The 16,855-nt window shown below is 42.2% G+C and overlaps 1 long non-coding RNA gene across 1 annotated transcript; it reads right to left on the bottom strand.

Moving 5' to 3' along the window:
• Nucleotides 1-225: 225 nt before the first annotated feature.
• Nucleotides 226-11,030, bottom strand: LOC112549653. Its single transcript, XR_003093171.1, has 3 exons — nucleotides 10,956-11,030; nucleotides 5,779-5,852; nucleotides 226-623 (listed from the first exon to the last, which is right to left on the bottom strand). It is a non-coding gene; the product is annotated as an uncharacterized LOC112549653 (long non-coding RNA).
• Between the last annotated feature and the right edge of the window lie 5,825 nt (nucleotides 11,031-16,855).

The raw sequence follows: 16,855 nt of genomic DNA, 5'->3' as shown, positions 1-16,855 counted from the left end.
AGTGCAAGGTAGCTTACACTATGTTGAATTTAAATTTCCTTTTCTGCTATTCAGCTGAAGTGGGAATTCAAGAGAGAAGAGCTGCCACAATCAACATGGGTGGTTCAATTTGCAAGCCAACAAGGGCAAAAGGTTTTTTTAGAAGTTCAAAGAACAGAAGTTAATATAGGAAAGCTAATCAAGAAAGCAAGCAATTTATTCCATTAAATTTTCCTACAGCCTCAATGTTTCAGACAATAACAAATCCAATCAGTACTTTCTTCTGTTCTTTGCTGGCTGATCAGTACTGAAGGGTTTTTGAAATTTTGTTTTGATTACAAATATAGGAGTTTATCTTGGATTTCAAATGTTTAGTGACATGTTTCCTCTCTCTCAGGTCTCACACAGCAGATGCCAGCTCTGTGCCAACTGAGCTTCTGCTGAAAGAATAAATACTGTGGGAGGTCTTGTCTGTTGCGCAAAGTAGTTAATGAAATCCAGCTACAAGAGACAGCAAGTCATCAATACTTATAGAGTCGTTGCAGCTGCAAACCTTGTGTTGCTTAATTTTTTAATAGTTTCTTTGCAATTACTTTGCCTGTTTGAAAATTGGTTCAAATAAGCAAGATCTCAGAAAGCAAAATCTGAAAAAAAAAAAAATCACAGTTAGTTAAACCTTTTAGGCAAGTTAGATCATGTGAATGGCATGTAACAGCTACATCTGGAAAGTAAGTTTTCAGAACAAGTTATAGTTTTCCCGTGCAATATTAAAGCTATCAAATGACCTATTAAAACTTATCAGTAAGGAAGTATTGTCTAAGCAGGACAGAAGACAGGAAGTCTCAGCTGCTGAATTTCAGTGTGGCTTTGTGTAAATTACTCAACTTTCTGCTTTTGTTACTTCATCTGTACATTTAGAATAATACCTATTTTCCAGAGACATTGAAAGACTGAACTGTTTGCACTTTGTACTTTTCAGTGGAAACAGTCAACTTTTCGAAAGATGATGAGCTATTATTAATACTTTAAAAAAAGCTCTTCAGTAATCGTAGCTGAAATAGCAATTAGTAAAATGTCACCTCACCCATTTGACAAATATGTAGCCCTCTAGTGTCAAGCTGCTTGAGGGCAATATTTATTTGAATGATGTAGGGATTGTTAATCTCTGGGTCAAAGTGGTGCTGCCCAGTTGTGGGGGATGGTAAGGTTACCCTGTCTCAGAGGTTACCCTGTCCACACTGGGATACTAAAACAAAAATCTCCAGGTTTCAGCCTGAGCAGCTAATGTCTTAAAATATAGCTTTTTCTTGCTTAAACTAGTGTTTTAAAATGTGAGAACTAAAACATTTTAGAAGGACACCTTTTACTCCATTTGGGTGGATCAGTGGTGAGAAATTTTGACAAGGCCTTTTAGAACGTCCCAAGGTTTTTAGGAAACATGGTTGTGACAAGGTCAGGAATTTATTGGGAGAAAACTGACAGCTCAAGAAAGGAGATATATAATATGTACTTAAACTGAAAGAGTGTCTTTCTCTGTGCTTGAATTATCAGTCAAATGTCAGTGCTTGAATAATTAGTAGTGTAATGAAATGTAATTTCCAGAATTGCAAGGACAGCAAACACAACTGTCCCATTCGCAGGACAAACTGAGCTCTATATGGTGCAATAGGTCAAAGTGTCAAACATGTACCAAAAGATCTGGAATAGGATAAGTGAATGGCCCATGTGTAGACTTAATGTGAGCATGCTGTACCAGGGCTGCAGACTATTATTGGAGCAAAGCTGCAGGTTTTTAGATCTCAGAGAGGGTGAGGTATGTTGGAAATAACTTGAAAGAAATATCAGTCAGTATTCTGATGGCAGGGTCAAGTTAAAAATAATATTTAAAAAGCAAAAAAAACCCAAATGTTCTTCACTGTGTAACTAAACAATACCTGGGATTATTAGAATTGTTTTTTTCTCCTTTTTGTTTTGGATGTAACCATTTATGCTGTTTGCTTATTCCTCTCCCCAATCTCCTCTTGGAAACTGAAAAGGGACTGACTGATCAGTTTCAGTTAATCTCAATTCCAGGTTCTTCTCCCACTGTAGTGTAGCACAGTGCCACAATTTGTCAAGTTGTATGCAATATGCCTAAAATGAGCTTTGATAAAAATCAGTGATCCTTTTCATTAATGTAAGAATTAAATGCCTACTGCTATTGTGTTTAACACTTGAGAGACTTTGCACCATGCATGTGGTTGTTCGTTTTGATGGGGGAAATCAAACAGAGGCTATCATGGAAAATTTCAGAGCAGTCTTGCCAGGCACACACATTTCTGCTCTATTCTGCTGTGGGGAGCTAAAGACCTTTTTCCATTTTATTCCTGCAACAGTACTTTCAGATACTTGATCCTGGTATTAGATGCATCAGCAGGAATTTATGTCTACAGAGAGTCCATCTGAAGTTAACTGAAGCTCTGCATAGATTCAAAAGTATTCCATTAAAGACTGGATTGGATAGCTCTTAGAAAGATTACTTGGATAATGAAGACTTCATCTTGCTTCCACAGATACTAATGCAGACTGTTTCCACTAATTTCAGTGGCAGCAAGATCAAATCTTAAAACAGTGGAATGGGATAAATGAATACTACTTAACTAACACTACCCTCTCCATATATTTTGGGAGATCAACAAATATTTGACTGTACTTCTGTCTCTATAATTTTGGCTATTACAAGGGAATTGTCTTAAAATTAGTTTTATTTCTTAGTTATCCTTGTTAAAACAGCACTTTAGTGCTTGGCTCCAAGTAAGCATCTTATGAAAAGGATGAAGTATATGTATTATAATTTATATTATTTTGCCAAATGTGGCAGGCATTCTGGCTTTTTCTCCCTGTTGCCATTGCAATACACATCTGTGAAGAGTAGCTCTTCTAATTGTGTTCTTTAGTCTTACATGGTGCTTTACAGATATGCTTATCTGAGGCTTGGATGAAGAAGAACCTTATGCTCAGAACACCATAGATTTTTTGAATTTCCATGCATTAGCACAGGGCAGCAGAGGTGTACATAAAAGTGTCCAAATTTGCTAATTTCTCAGATAACAAGAGACACAATGAGTGCCTAAGGACTTTTGATATTCATCTCTGGTATAGGAAACACCTCCAACCTATGTGACATTTACTATATATTGTATTACTTTGCATGAAGAATGGATTTAAGTGCCAAGCCCAAAGCTTGTGCCAGATTAATGATTGATATTTTACAGCTATAAACTGATTTCCAAGTAAAGTCCGTTCATAAACTGTTTTGGTGTAAAACTCAACATTAGTTCAAGGAAATAAATTTTTGATTGACATCTCTGAAACAGTTTGAAGTCTACAGGGATGGATACACAGAAACTTTCTAGACAATGGAAGTGCCTTTGTGTGAAAACAAACAAAACAAAAGCTATTTTAGTTTCCACATAAAATGAAAATGTCTTTCTTTGTTAATCAGTCACTTGTGTTATAATCTCTATTCCTCTACATCTTTACAACCCAAGTCATTATGTGTAAATAATGAACCAATTTTGTCAAAACTCAAGCTGCAGCTGGCAGCTGTTAAATATTATGAGTTACTATTTTGTGACATAGCATCACAAGATTGCAGTGTTGCATTGCCATGTTACTGTGATGATGTAAGTCACTTTATGAGTTAGCTAGAGATGTGGTATAGTTTGGCTGCAATATCTGTTGGTTGAAACTTCCTGGAACCAAGGAACCGGGATGTGTACAGTGTTGTTACTGTATTCTAATCAGGGCAAATATTATGGCCATGCAGTAATACTTCAGAACTATATATATAGTGCCCTTAGTTCCAAGGAAGGGAAAGTGCTTTACAAAGCTGTAAACTAACCTGTAGTGATCTTCATTCTCCAATTCAATGCAGTCATATCTAGGATGGAATGCAGCTTATAATTTATAGCTATAATTCAAACTAGAGGAGGAATGTAAGTATTCTAAACAGAATGCAATCAGAGGACTCTAGGATTAACACTTATACTCGGTGGTATGACTGGGGAAGTTTCCTCATGCACCAGCTTGGAAGGAAGGGGGTGGGGAAAAAAAATCTGCCAATGCAGCTATGTGATTGGACTGCTGGCACAGCAGCAACTGGAAGTTGCTCCTCCCCTGCATAGGGCCCCCCCCCCGCCACATCATTGTGCCTGTTTTTACTCTTGTATCTTGTTATTTTTAATAACTCACAAGTGGTCAGGATCTTGGTTTTACAGTTTTTTCTAAATTGATTGTGATTATTTATTGTATATGAAAATATAAATGAGTGGGGGATTCAATAGACATAATGGTGGTGGGAAAGCTGGCCATAGTCTGGGGGGAGCACAAGGCTCTTTGGGATTCCAAGTTTAAGATGAACACTAACTGGAAGTGATCATGTAGCTTTTAATTTCAAATATTTGTAGTTTTGTAATACCTTAATGAAATCTCTTGAATCCTCTCAGGGTTCAAATTCCATAGTTTGCAATTCAAAGCAATAGAATGAGTGTGCAAACATGGCATCTGAAAATATTTACCCAATTAAAACACTTACTTTTCAGGTGCAGGTGGTGCAAAGCCAACCAAATAAAGCTAAGCAGTAGATGCAAAATCTCCGATTTAACACACACAAGTAATTTGAAAGCAAAGCTCAGAGGGTATATTTTTTAGACATTTAGGATAATTTAAAATCTGAAGTTTTGAAAAGAATGCCTCCTCTCATGTTACCTATAGCAGAACTACTATTATGCCAGATTAATAATCTCCATTTTTGTCTTTGAGCTCCTAGAATAGGAATTTTGGGGGTCTCAAGAAATTACACTTCCCTGCATGGGATAAGAGATAGGAAAGTTAGCACTTATAGTCAGTGTTTGAGTGCTAGTGATAGGTATATTTAAAAACTTTCTTAGCATACATTTAAAAAAAAAAATGTTAATTTTATAGTAGGCAGTTATTTGTCCATAAAACTGCTAAATGCTCAAGTCTTTGATCAAAAATTATATGTGCAACTAAATATTTAGTAACTGATCAAAACACTGAAATATACTGCTTCCTTTCTGTTAAGAAGGGAGCAAGGATGAGGCAATATAAGAGGAATTCCCTCTTAATGCTTCCTGTACAAGTGCTGACCTGCATCAGAATTAAAGCTCTGCCATGCTGATGCAGAAAGGACTCAAAACCCCATGGTCTTGAGTCATCAATCTTCTAACATTAAGTTTCTCTCTCTTTTAAGATTCCCAATAATTCTTTTGTTTCAACAACCAGGGGTCACCATAAATCACCTTTTACTTCTTTATTGTTTTCTTCTCTGCCTCCTTGTCATTGGTCTGGTTTTCCCTGCTACTATGGTAGCTCCTTTCAATTAACAAGACCATATGTAATGCTTAAAATGGAACTAAGGAGTGCTTGTTCTTAAAGCAATTTGTAAGAGGGATTAAAAAAAAAATGCTTTAGAATCCAGTGTCTACTGAAAACTAGAGAGTTGGAAATGGTGAAGCAACAGGACCTGTCATCTTCTCAGACAATGGTGTTTATGAGTAGTAACTGTAATTGGCTGATACAGGGCCACCTTTCGGAGTGTACATCTATATACTAATTAGTATATTGAATTTGATAGTTAAAAGTGATTCCCAGAGACAATCACTTCATTTTCAACACCCGTTTAACCCTGTCCCAGACCCCATGCTTGTGTAACATTCATTCAGCCAAGGAAAGCTAGAAAGGAGTTCCTTTAAGGATCAAGAATGTTGCCTGTAAATTAGCAAATGTAATAATTACTGAATGATAGGAGACACTCCTTCCCTGTTACAGCTGAGCCTGTTGTCTGTGTGGTACTCCCAGCTTCTGATGGTCTGGAAAGGAAAAAGAATCAGACTTGAGAATCAATTTCACAACTTTTTCAGGGCAGGGCAGGGCTTACCATTTGACCAGTTCCATTTGACCCCAGGTATATTGAGATATTTTTACTTCTTTCATTATACAGCCAGAAACTTAATCTATTCCATGGCATCATTGCTGAGAATGTGATATTCCTATATGGCATGTTGCCTAAACATTTTAAAACACTTCACATGAGGCCTTGCAGAACACTTGGGTCAGGATTTATACCAACATGTTATTGAGAGGTTAACAGAGATTAAATGACTTGACCAAAGTCATACAGTGAGTCAATAGCAGACCTGGGAGCAGTTCCTCAGTCCTGTGCTTTAAGTACTCAGAAGTGCATTCTCATCTTAGGAGCTACTAAGAGACGGTAACGTGGCGATCTCTAGGGAAAAAACAAAACAAATAACCCCAAGATCCCTGGGCCTAGATGTTCTTTACCACTCCCATCTTATGTGGCTGATCCCCCGCACCCAGATTCCTCAAGCCAAGTCTGAATAATGGTGTACACACACCTTCTTACACCACCTGACATTTTTCCCTTTTCCACACCCATTCCTTAAAGAAAAAAAGTCCTGTCACCTACTGTTGTTCCCCTTCAATTAGAGCTGGGCCTGGGTCAGAACTTACTAACTGTTGTCAAAGATAAGTCTACATTCACTCAGCTTCCTCTTTCTCCCCAGGAGCTTCTGCAGGCTAGTTCTACAAGAAGGAGAACTGGCGATTTCTGAAAGGCCAGGAGCCAATTCTTACTGGACAGAGAAGCAGCAATGGTGCCTCTCTACAAAACAATGGGCTTTCTAGTTTACATACTCCAGGCTAAAGAGTGCTCAAAGTGTTTATCCAATCAGTGCAGATGAGGGTGGGTCAGTTGGCAAGATCACTTGTAGGCTTTTTTTTTTTTTTTTTAAAAAAAACAAGGTTGATAAAAATTGTAGCAAAAAAAAACAAAAACACCCCCCCCCCCAAAAAACCCACACACACACTGCAACAGAGTTCATAACAAGCAAGTTTGTGTCCAACACAGTAGCAGTTTATCTAAATAATGCATACTTAGTGAATTCCATGCAAAGCTTTGCTCTTTTTGGATAAGTTAGTTTCAGTTTGTCACCCCCGGCAGCAACATGGGGGAGGAAAAAAAGGGTTTGCTTCATTGATACTTTTGTCCAGGGGCAGCCAAAATGGTGTCATCCCCCTACGGCTATGCCAAATTCTGACTTTCCAAGAATTGGGCCCTAATTTTTATGAAGAGCTCATCATCCACATTCAGAGCTAGGTTTTCAAATGAGCTCTGCTTACATTTAGGCCTCAAAACAAGTGTCCAGGCTTTCAAAAGACATCAAAATGGTACCTGTTGGGGGCTGAGCCATTTTGAAAATCTGTCCACTTTATGTTGAGTCTAAATGAGAGATGGCCTCTATTAAAACCCAGTTCTGATTGTAGCTGCGATTTGAAAACCTGGTCTTGTGTTCTTTTGAATACTTGGTCCTAAATACTCAATTCAGGTTTTATTTTGGAAAGTACTTGGTACCCATCTTCTGCTAGTGTCCTAGTCTAGTTTTATTCTGCAAAGCATTCTAACCATCCACCACCCAAAGAACGCGCATGACTAGAGGACAAGAGAGCAGGCCTAATGATGAGAGGCTGAGAGACATGGGAATCTTTAGCTTAGAGAAGTGTAGGCTCGGGGAATTTGGTGGTTGCCTATAAGGGATGTTCATCAGGAGCAGGGAGAAAGTCTGTTCACCAGGACACCCCAAGGGAAGACAAGGTCTAATGGCATGGGCGACTGGTGCCTCCTGATCTGGTGGGGGGGCACCAGCAGCCAATCACCAACTGGGGGAAAGGGGGTCCCCCCAGTGGCCGATTGCCAGCCCCATAAGCACTGGCAGCAAAACTGGTAGTGCTGCCAACAGTTCTCACAAGGGGCACCAGCTGGCAGAGCTGACCCAAGCAGGGTGTGGGGCCCGGGGCAAATCAGCCCATGTGGGGCCCCATCCCTGCTCTGATCTCCCCGGATGCAAGAAAGCTGCCTTTGCCATTGGTGGCAGCAGCATCAGCAGCAGGGTGGGGGGCGGATAGCGAGCGGCTGGACATGGAGCTACCACTCCACCCAGGTCTGCCCCACTGCTGCTGCATCCAGCTCTGCAGGGCCCCCCAAAGCACGGGGCCCAGGGCAGCTGCCCCAATTCATCCCCCCTAGGGACAGCCCTGCCAGCCGGTGCTCCCCACTCCCTGGCTGGTGAGGGCCAGTCTCAGGGGGGCACATGCTCCCCCATATGCATCGTGTATGTCTAATGGTCACAAACTCCAGGAAGACTATTTTAGGCTGGACATAAGAATTTTTTTTTTTTTTTTTTTAAATACACACACTGCTTGTGTTGCCAGAGCCTGGAATAGACTCCTACCAGATGTGGTGCAAGCACCTATTCCAGACACTTTCAAGAAACACTTGGATGGCTATCTTGCTGGGATCATTTCACCCCAGCTGACTTCCTGCCCTTTGGGCAGGGAGCTGGACCTGATGATCTTGCAAGGTTCCTTCTAGCCCTGATGTCTATGAAATCTATTAAACTGTTTTCTTAGATTCAATCTATAACACAGTTTATTCATGCTGCAATTTGCAGTTCACTAAAATGCTTCAAAATAGATGTTTCCTAATAGGAGGCCAGAAAGAAAAAAAAAAAACCCAAAAAACCACACACACACACACACACACACACAGTTTTTAAATTAAAACTTCGTTAAAGATGACTGAATAGCTACCCAGCTACATCTTTTGGGGAATAACAGGCAAGATGACTTTAGGCAATTGAAGTCTCTCTTGTTGATTGGTCTTTGAATCAGGCCTAAAATTCAGTTAGGACAAGGATGTTGCAATCTTATATAAAAAGTCTATATTTACTCTGGGGTAAATTGGACAAGAAGGCCTGTGTGTGAAGTGAAATGAAATCACATGAGGGAACAGAGGCCTAACCAGCAATTTCAGCACCCTGGGCAGAAATACTGCCCTGTTGAGTGCTGGAGAGCTGGGATGTGGAACGCTGAGAGGTGCTGCTGGTGCCCCCTTCTTCTGCCCTAGTTATGCAAGTGTGTGCGAAGGCTTCGTAATGACAGGCTTGTCATTTACTAGCTTATCCCAATTTAGCTGATGTTGAGATAATCTGGCACTGGAGTTATTGACAATTAGGCCATCAATTTATGATAATCTTTATCGACATTTTAAATTTTCAAAGCAAATTAATTTCACAGCTGCAGATCTACTAGTCTTAGGAAAGAGGAAGTACATGGAACATTTCAAATTCTAAATGCAACCTAATTTTGAACATTAGGTCTTCTATCAGGATGTAGAAAACCCCTGAGTTTCTCTCTATATTTTTAAATAAAAACAAAAACAAACAAAACACTCCCTCCCCTTCCCCTAACCATTTCTGACTCTCTCTATCCCTTATAAAAAAGTGATTACAAGTAGTACTAGGTAAACTAAGTTCTTGTATGCCATTATTGTAATAAGCCCCCTTTTATATTGTAAATAGTGTTCCGTTATGTTTGTATTGATTTTTACTGTTTTATATTGTATTATATTGAATTCCTATTATTTTTTGCATTGATTTTTATTGTTTCATGTTAATACTGTATGGTTTAGGCCGGTGTCTGTAAAGTAATGTCAAGCCTCCATCTTGTGTTCTCTGCCCGAGTGTAACCTATGACTCATGCCTAACCAGTCTCATGTAAATTGGTTCCTGAATGAATGGGGATGAATGAGGGTGCTTGAGATACAATGGTAGCAGGCCTCTACTGAATAATCAACTCATCGACTGGACCATCAGCTCAATGACTAGACCATTGCCTTCCATCGACTTCCCCAGGAACCATGGACCCAGCATTTGAAAGACAAAGACCCTACAAAGATCAGCCAACCCATTATTGCAACACAGACACCTGGAACTGCACATCATTGCCTGAAGTGTGCATGCTCAGTACACCAGGGCTACCCTTGCCTGGGCATGCCCCTGCTACTAGGGTCACACAAGGTCTGCCCCTATGAGGTAGTGAATACAGACCTAGTGGGACGCCCTCTCCATCTGGACCAACACTATGCCCCACCACCTATCCACCCAGAGGCCCTGCCGGTGACCCCCTCTGGACAACACCTTGCTGGAGAAGACCCCAACTGGCCATTGAGTATCAACTTATAGCCCAGGCTAGGTAGCTATCACCCACCTTCCTTCCCCAAGCAAAGGACCTGGACTGTCCCTACACACCTCAACTTCAATCCCTCCATCAAGCCTCTCTCTCTCCTGTTACCATTGTGTGTGTAGGAACCAATAACTTCATGGGGCTGTGTAGTGTGTTGTCTGTTTAATAAGCATGTTATTTTGAAACCCTGTAACAGGTATCCGCTCTGGGCCAATCTAAATGTGGCCCATGCACCTGTTCCTGGAGCAACCGCCCACCTTCTCTCCTGCCACACCTTGCTGTTAATTGATGTTAATTAGCAGGAGGCTGCCCTTGTACTGCCCGATGCCAGGGGGCACTATTTGCAGTTCCGTTTCCTCCCCTACACCACAGTCTATGCCTCACCAATGGAATAGACATTGTTATGTCCTAGCCTTATGCTAATTTGGCCCCTTGTCTTCTCTGGGCTCTACCTCTCTTGATCTGTGCCCTCTCCAGTGCTAGGGCTCTCCCCAACCCTCTCTCACTATGTGCCCCCTTCTCAGGACCTTCTCCACAATGCTGCCCCTTCTTGGGGTTCCTCAAGCACTGCCCCCTTCTCCAGGCCCTGCTCAGTAACACTGCCTTCTCTCCAGGGCTCACCATATCCACACTGGAGCTTCTCAGCAATGCCCCCTTTCTGGGGCTTCTCAACTGCCCCTCTCTGGGCTGGGTTCAATGCAACCCAAACACTGTGCCCTCACTGGCACTGGGGTACCCATACTGCTGTGGGTCCCCTATGAGGCTTCCTCCAACCCCTAATAGCCTCACCCAAACCACTGGTCACAAACATAAGCCCCTTGGCTATAACAAAAAAATGGAAGCCACCCAGCCATAACAACAATCCAGCCTACCAGGGAATACTCCATCCCTCAGCCATGTCAGACACTGCAACTTCAGTCAGACTGCTCCTCTCTTCCATGAGAGACAGCTCCTTCCTCCTTGGCTACTGGTAAGGAATCACCTCTGGCCCCAGCCGCTAGGGTTTATAAGGGAGCCAGGCCCTGCCCCTTCTGGTCAGCTGACCTCCTCTGGTTGCCCTGGCAACCAACAGCTGGGCTCCTTATTCCCTGCTAGGGCTTCCTCCCTAGCAGTTTCCCCTCTTTAGGAGCAGGGCACCTCAGTGCTCTGTGACAAACCCCAAGTTGGGTTTTTGTCTTGTTGACCTCCCGATTCTCCTCCTTGATTTCCCAGCTATCTCCCAGCTTTCTGCCTCTCTGTTTCCAGGTCCAATCTCCTAGCTTTCTGCCTCTCTCTTTCCTGGCTGTTTCCTCCTTGCCACCGGGCTTTTCCCCTTGTTTCCATCCTGGCACCAGATGACCCCGAGTAACCCCGGGGCACATTAACCCTAAGTAACTCCAAGCCCCAGTGACCTCGAGTAACCCTGGGGCTGCTTGACCTCCCCTCCAGTCCACTGGTTCTAATCCTAGCCCTGGCACTTTCACTCTCTTATTTTTCCCTCTCTCATCTTAACTCCCATCCATCTCCCTCCTTCTCTTCCTGGAAATCTTTGATTTCCCCTCCCATAGTCACTAAGCACCCTAGGTACCCCAAGTACCCCATGCACACATATACCACACCACTCAAGTTAGGAACTTACCTGTGTGTATGTGCTTGAATTGGTGATAGGTGTGCATGTGCTTAGACTGGTAATCTTGGATATGCATGTGTGCCTAGTGTGTGTGTATGTGCCTAGTGTGTGTATGTGCGCATGCCTAGTGTGTGTGTATGCACCTAGTGATTTTTGTGTGTATATATATGCAATTGTGTCATACCCTCCCATCTAACAGCACAATTTTGAGGTCCTGAGAGTTGGCCTGGCCCCTACAGGACAAGGAAAGGGCTTTTTTAAAAGTTACATACATGCTAAATCACCATTGCTGTGATTTACACAAAACTTACATAATGTCATTAAAACATAAGATTTCTTTATGTCTGAGACTAATCAAGAAAAATATTATGACCAAAGATTTTTTTTGTAGCCATTACAGGTCTAGAAAAGACCAAAAATGTTTGCAAAGCCAATCTCTAGGGAGTTCCTCATATAACAGCATAATGGCTCTATGCCATTCTTAATTGCCCTGGTTCAGGGTCTACCTGGGGAAGAAAGTACATGATCAAAATGTCACTACTCTCTGGCTACTTTTGGTGCTAGGGACAGAAATTACACATAAACCAGTAAACACAATCAGAAACTGGTTCATATCTGTATCACAACAGTGATACAGTGCACATAAACTGCTTTCAAAATGACTGAAACCAGTTTAAGATAAACCTGGATAGAATCATAGGGCTGGAAGGGACCCCGAAGGATCATTGGGTCCAGCCCCCTGCATAAGCAGGAAAGACATCTGGGGTTAGGTGACCCCACCCAGGTCACCATCCAGTCTTCTCTTAAAGACCTCTAGGGTAGATCATTGCACCACCTCTGTGAGGAGCTTGTTCCATAGTCTGGACATCCGAGTTGTGATGAAGTTTTTCCTAATGTTTAGCCTGAAACTATCTTCCAGGAGTTTGTGGCCGTTGTTTCTAGTTTTCCCCCAGGGCACCCTGGTGAAGAGTTGTTCACTGAGCCCCTGATGTATGTCTCTGATATAGCGGGAAGCTGCAATCAGGTCCCCTCTCAGCCTTCTTTTCTTTAGGCTGAAGAGTCTGAGATCCCTCAGCCTCTCCTCACATGGCTTGCCATGCAAGTCCCTGATCATGTGGGTGGCCCTTCTCTGGACCCTCTCGAGCTTTAGCATGTCCTTGTTGAAGTGCAGCACCCAGAACTGAACGCAATACTCCAGCTGTGGCTGCACCAATGTTGAGTAAAGCGGGAGAATCACTTCTTTGGATTTACTGGAGATGCATCGATTGATGTATGCCAGAGTTTTATTGGCCCTAGCAGCTACTGTGTTGCATTGCCAGCTCATATTCATGCCGGAGTCTATTGTTACCCCCAGATCCCTTTCATATGTAGTGTTGGTCAGGTTAGTGATGCCCAGCCTGTAGGTGTACTGGGGGTTCTTCTTTCCCAGATGCAGCACTTTTCATTTCTCTCTGTTGAACCTCATCTGTTTCCATTCTGCCCAACATGCCAGCCTGTCTAGGCTGCAGATACAAGCAGACCTATCTGTGGGCATGTCTGTACAGCCCCATATCTTGGTGTCATTCACAAACTTGGCCAATGGGCTTTTCATCCCCTCATCCAGGTTGTTGATGAAGATATTGAACAGCACTGGGCCAAGTACCAACCCCTGGGGTATGCCGCTGCCCACATTTCACCAGGATGACACCAATCCATTCATTTAGATTCTCTGTGTCCTACCCTACAACCAGTTTTGCACCCACTTGACAGTCCCGCAGTTGAGCCCGATATCTTCCAATTTTCTGATCAGTACCTTGTGGGATATCAGGTCAAAGGCTTTCTGGAAGTCGAGGTAATGTACCAGAAAGCCCCCTTTTCCTCTTGCCTGCATTTTCTCTCCCCTCTTTGGATATGTTTCTCTTTTTCTACCTTTTCTTCCTTCCTCTCTCTTTCACTTTAAGATAAGGAATTGTGTTTTAAAAATTTGTATGTGTGCATTTTGTATTTCCCCTTTTATTTTGGTATTTTTATCTATTTGTGTGCCATGGCATTTGTAGCTTATATTTTATACTCCTCACCTTTCAACTGAATGTATTTAGTTTCATAAGTAAGTTATACATTGTAACAATGTTAACAAGGGCAGGAATCAAACTGCCCTTCCCTGTATCAGACTGGCCCCTGAAAGAGTGAGTGAATCAGTGATTGAATGTGTAACACACTGTAGCAGCAGGCGGCAATTAACACCTGGGAAGCTGCAGATATTCGACCACTCCCAGAGCCCTATTCAAAATTCATCAACGGACTCCCAAACCTGCACGTATATGCGTATGACCCCTGGGGCTGACAGATGCCGTCCAGTAGCCACCGAGGGGGGGGAAGTCCCACAAGGGTCAATGACCCCTGGATTGGGCAAACCTGAAAACTGGGGAGTCACCAAAGTCTGCCAAGGACAGATAAAAGGCAGTGAAAAGTGACCCTCAGGGGCGCCCTCTTGATCTCCAACTCGACCAGACCTGTCCAGCCAGAAGGACCAGCCGGCGACCCCCTTCTGGAAGATAACACCACGCTGAAAGAAGCCTCAACGACAGACTCCAGCACTTGTAGGATAGGTATACCTGACTCTGTAGCCTGCTACAGTGTGTGTGTATGTGTGTGCATGCATGTGTGTGTGTGTGTGTGGGGACCAGCCCCAAGGTTTATGATTACAGTGTTTCAATCTGCCTAATAAACTAGAATTTTAAGGATCCCGAGTTGGACATTTGTAGCCAACAGTATATGATGTCAACCACTTTTCTCTCATCTAGGTGATGAGTCACCTGATCATAGAAAGAAATGAGGTTGGTCAGACAAGACCTGCCTGCAACAAAGCCATGCTGGCTGTCATTCAGTATCATGCCTTCTGCAAGTTTGTCACATATATAGCCTCTTTGATGAATGTTTCTAGGATTTTCCCTGGAATAGAAGTTAAGCTAATTGACCTGTAGTTTCCCAGGTCTTCACGCTTCCCCTTCTTGAAGATGGGCACAACATTGGCCCTCTTCCAGTCCTCTGGGATTTCTCCAGAGGACCATGATTTTTTGAAAGAACTTTGCCAGGGGCTCTGCGATTACTTCGGCCAACTCTTGCAGCATTCTTGGGTGGAGTTCATTCGGTCCTGCTGATTTATATACGTCTAATTTCTTTAAATGATACTACACCTATGGCAATAGTGGGAATGGTGCCAATCCCGCCCTGCTCGTTCTGTGCCCTACCTGGCATGTTGTTCCCCTTGGTCTTGTGAAAGACTGTGGCACAGTAGTCATTTAGGAGTTCCATTTTTTCCTGAGTGGTAGTGACCAGGTATGCTGAGGCATTGAGCAGCGGCCCCACACTCCCATTAGTTTTCCTTTTATTCCCTATGTAGCTAAAGAAGGACTTCTTGCTGTCCTTGATTCTTGTAGCTAGTTTTAGTTTGGTTTCTGACTTAGCTTGCCTGATCTGGTTCCTACAAGTGTGGGTCATGGTCAAGTAGTTTTCCTTAGAGGCTGTCCTAAACTCCCATTGTTTGTAAGCCTCTTTCTGTTTCTGTAGGAGGGCTGCAATTTCCCTGCTTAGCCAAGAGGGTTTTTTGACCCTTATTCTACTTTTTCCATGTAAGGGAATGGATTTTAGACATAGTATCAGACCTAACTGATTTAGGTTAAATCAGTTTATTGAACTTCTGTGCCAGCTCCCTTCCAGATTCAAGTTAACTCACATTCCCCCAACATCCCAGGATGCATTGTACCTCTCCCACAACTCCCCCCCCTCCACACACCTTTTACAGGGTCAGTGGGCTATCCTTGGCCCAAGCTGTCTGCTCCAGCTGAGCAGGGAGGTGTGCTCTAGCACTCCCTGGCATCTGGCCTAGGCCACTGCAAGCGTGTGGCTGTATTTCTGGAATCAAACATGAATGTCTGTTCACTTACTTATTAGTTCAATTTATGCAGCTTAGAATAACTTGCAAAGATTTAATCAATTCAGCCTCAGGCTTTTTGACTGTCTGTACTTAGTCTGGGCTCTTAGAAAACTTTCTATAGCCACGGGCAGCCAGAAACAAAATTTGTGTAATTCTTAGACTGTGTCAAGTGGAGCTTGGGGCACATCAGATATTACTGTCATTTTGTCTAGCTGAATAATATTTTGGAAATCATTAATTATTTTTATTATGTAAGATTACAGGGATCTGTAAAATCACTGCACCAAACTGATAAGAGGGTGCAGACAGGCAATGGGAATGTACAACAGGTGACTCAACAGGTTTCCATTTCAAATCAAACCAAATCAGAAGCAACTGAAAGTTAGTAGTATCTGATAACTGTTTGATGGCCTACATACCATGAATTGATAGTCATGCTCCACTTCTTTGTGGACAAGTATCTACAGTACAAAAACTGTCAGACAGCCAGCTTCTGGGAGTATCTGAACTTTTAACAACTCCTACTGACTGCAATGGATCGTGCCCATACAGTAAAATCTACTTAATTCACCACTGCAAGGGGAATGCAAATAGTGGCAAATTATCCAGTAGTAACAAATTGGTGGGGAGGGCACCAGCAGGGAATCAGGATAATAATAGACTAAACAATAGTGGCAAATGATCCCATAAGTAAATTAACCAGTTTATGGTATTTGGCAGAATCAACCTTGAGAATGGACACAGAGAATGGTGCTAATTTTGCTTTAAGTTGTGAAGTGAAAAAAATAATGATAGGAAAAAATCTATGAAACATGAACTCATAGCTGTACTGGCAAAATGACAAGACTAATTAGATACAGCAGGAACAAAGTGACATTCATTTATTCCTCCATCTTTTGTAAATTTCTATTAGTACATTTGAGAATCTAAGATTTCTACTTTGCAATTAAAGAATTAAATATTTAAGTTATATGAAATAAACTGAGTATTAATGTATTCAATAATTTTTAATCATATGTATTCATATGTTATTGAACAACATGCGTGAAATTAATGCAGTTAATCATTTTTATCAGCACGCTCCCAGAAGTCAAGATTCAATGAAGATTTTTGTTTGAATATTTTCATTAAGAAAATCAGGTTACTAACAACATAGCTGCACACTTTAGAATGAAGCTGGGCAGAGTGTAGTTTTCTCATCCCATAAAGACATTGCAGTTTCAGAATGTTTGCCTGCAGAAGCCACC

This window comes from Alligator sinensis, unplaced genomic scaffold (assembly GCF_000455745.1).
Source record: "Alligator sinensis unplaced genomic scaffold, ASM45574v1 scaffold273_1, whole genome shotgun sequence".
Lineage (NCBI taxonomy): Eukaryota > Metazoa > Chordata > Crocodylia > Alligatoridae > Alligator > Alligator sinensis.
The sequence above is the reverse complement of the archived record's forward strand: the minus strand, read 5'-3'. Positions and strand labels throughout refer to the sequence as shown.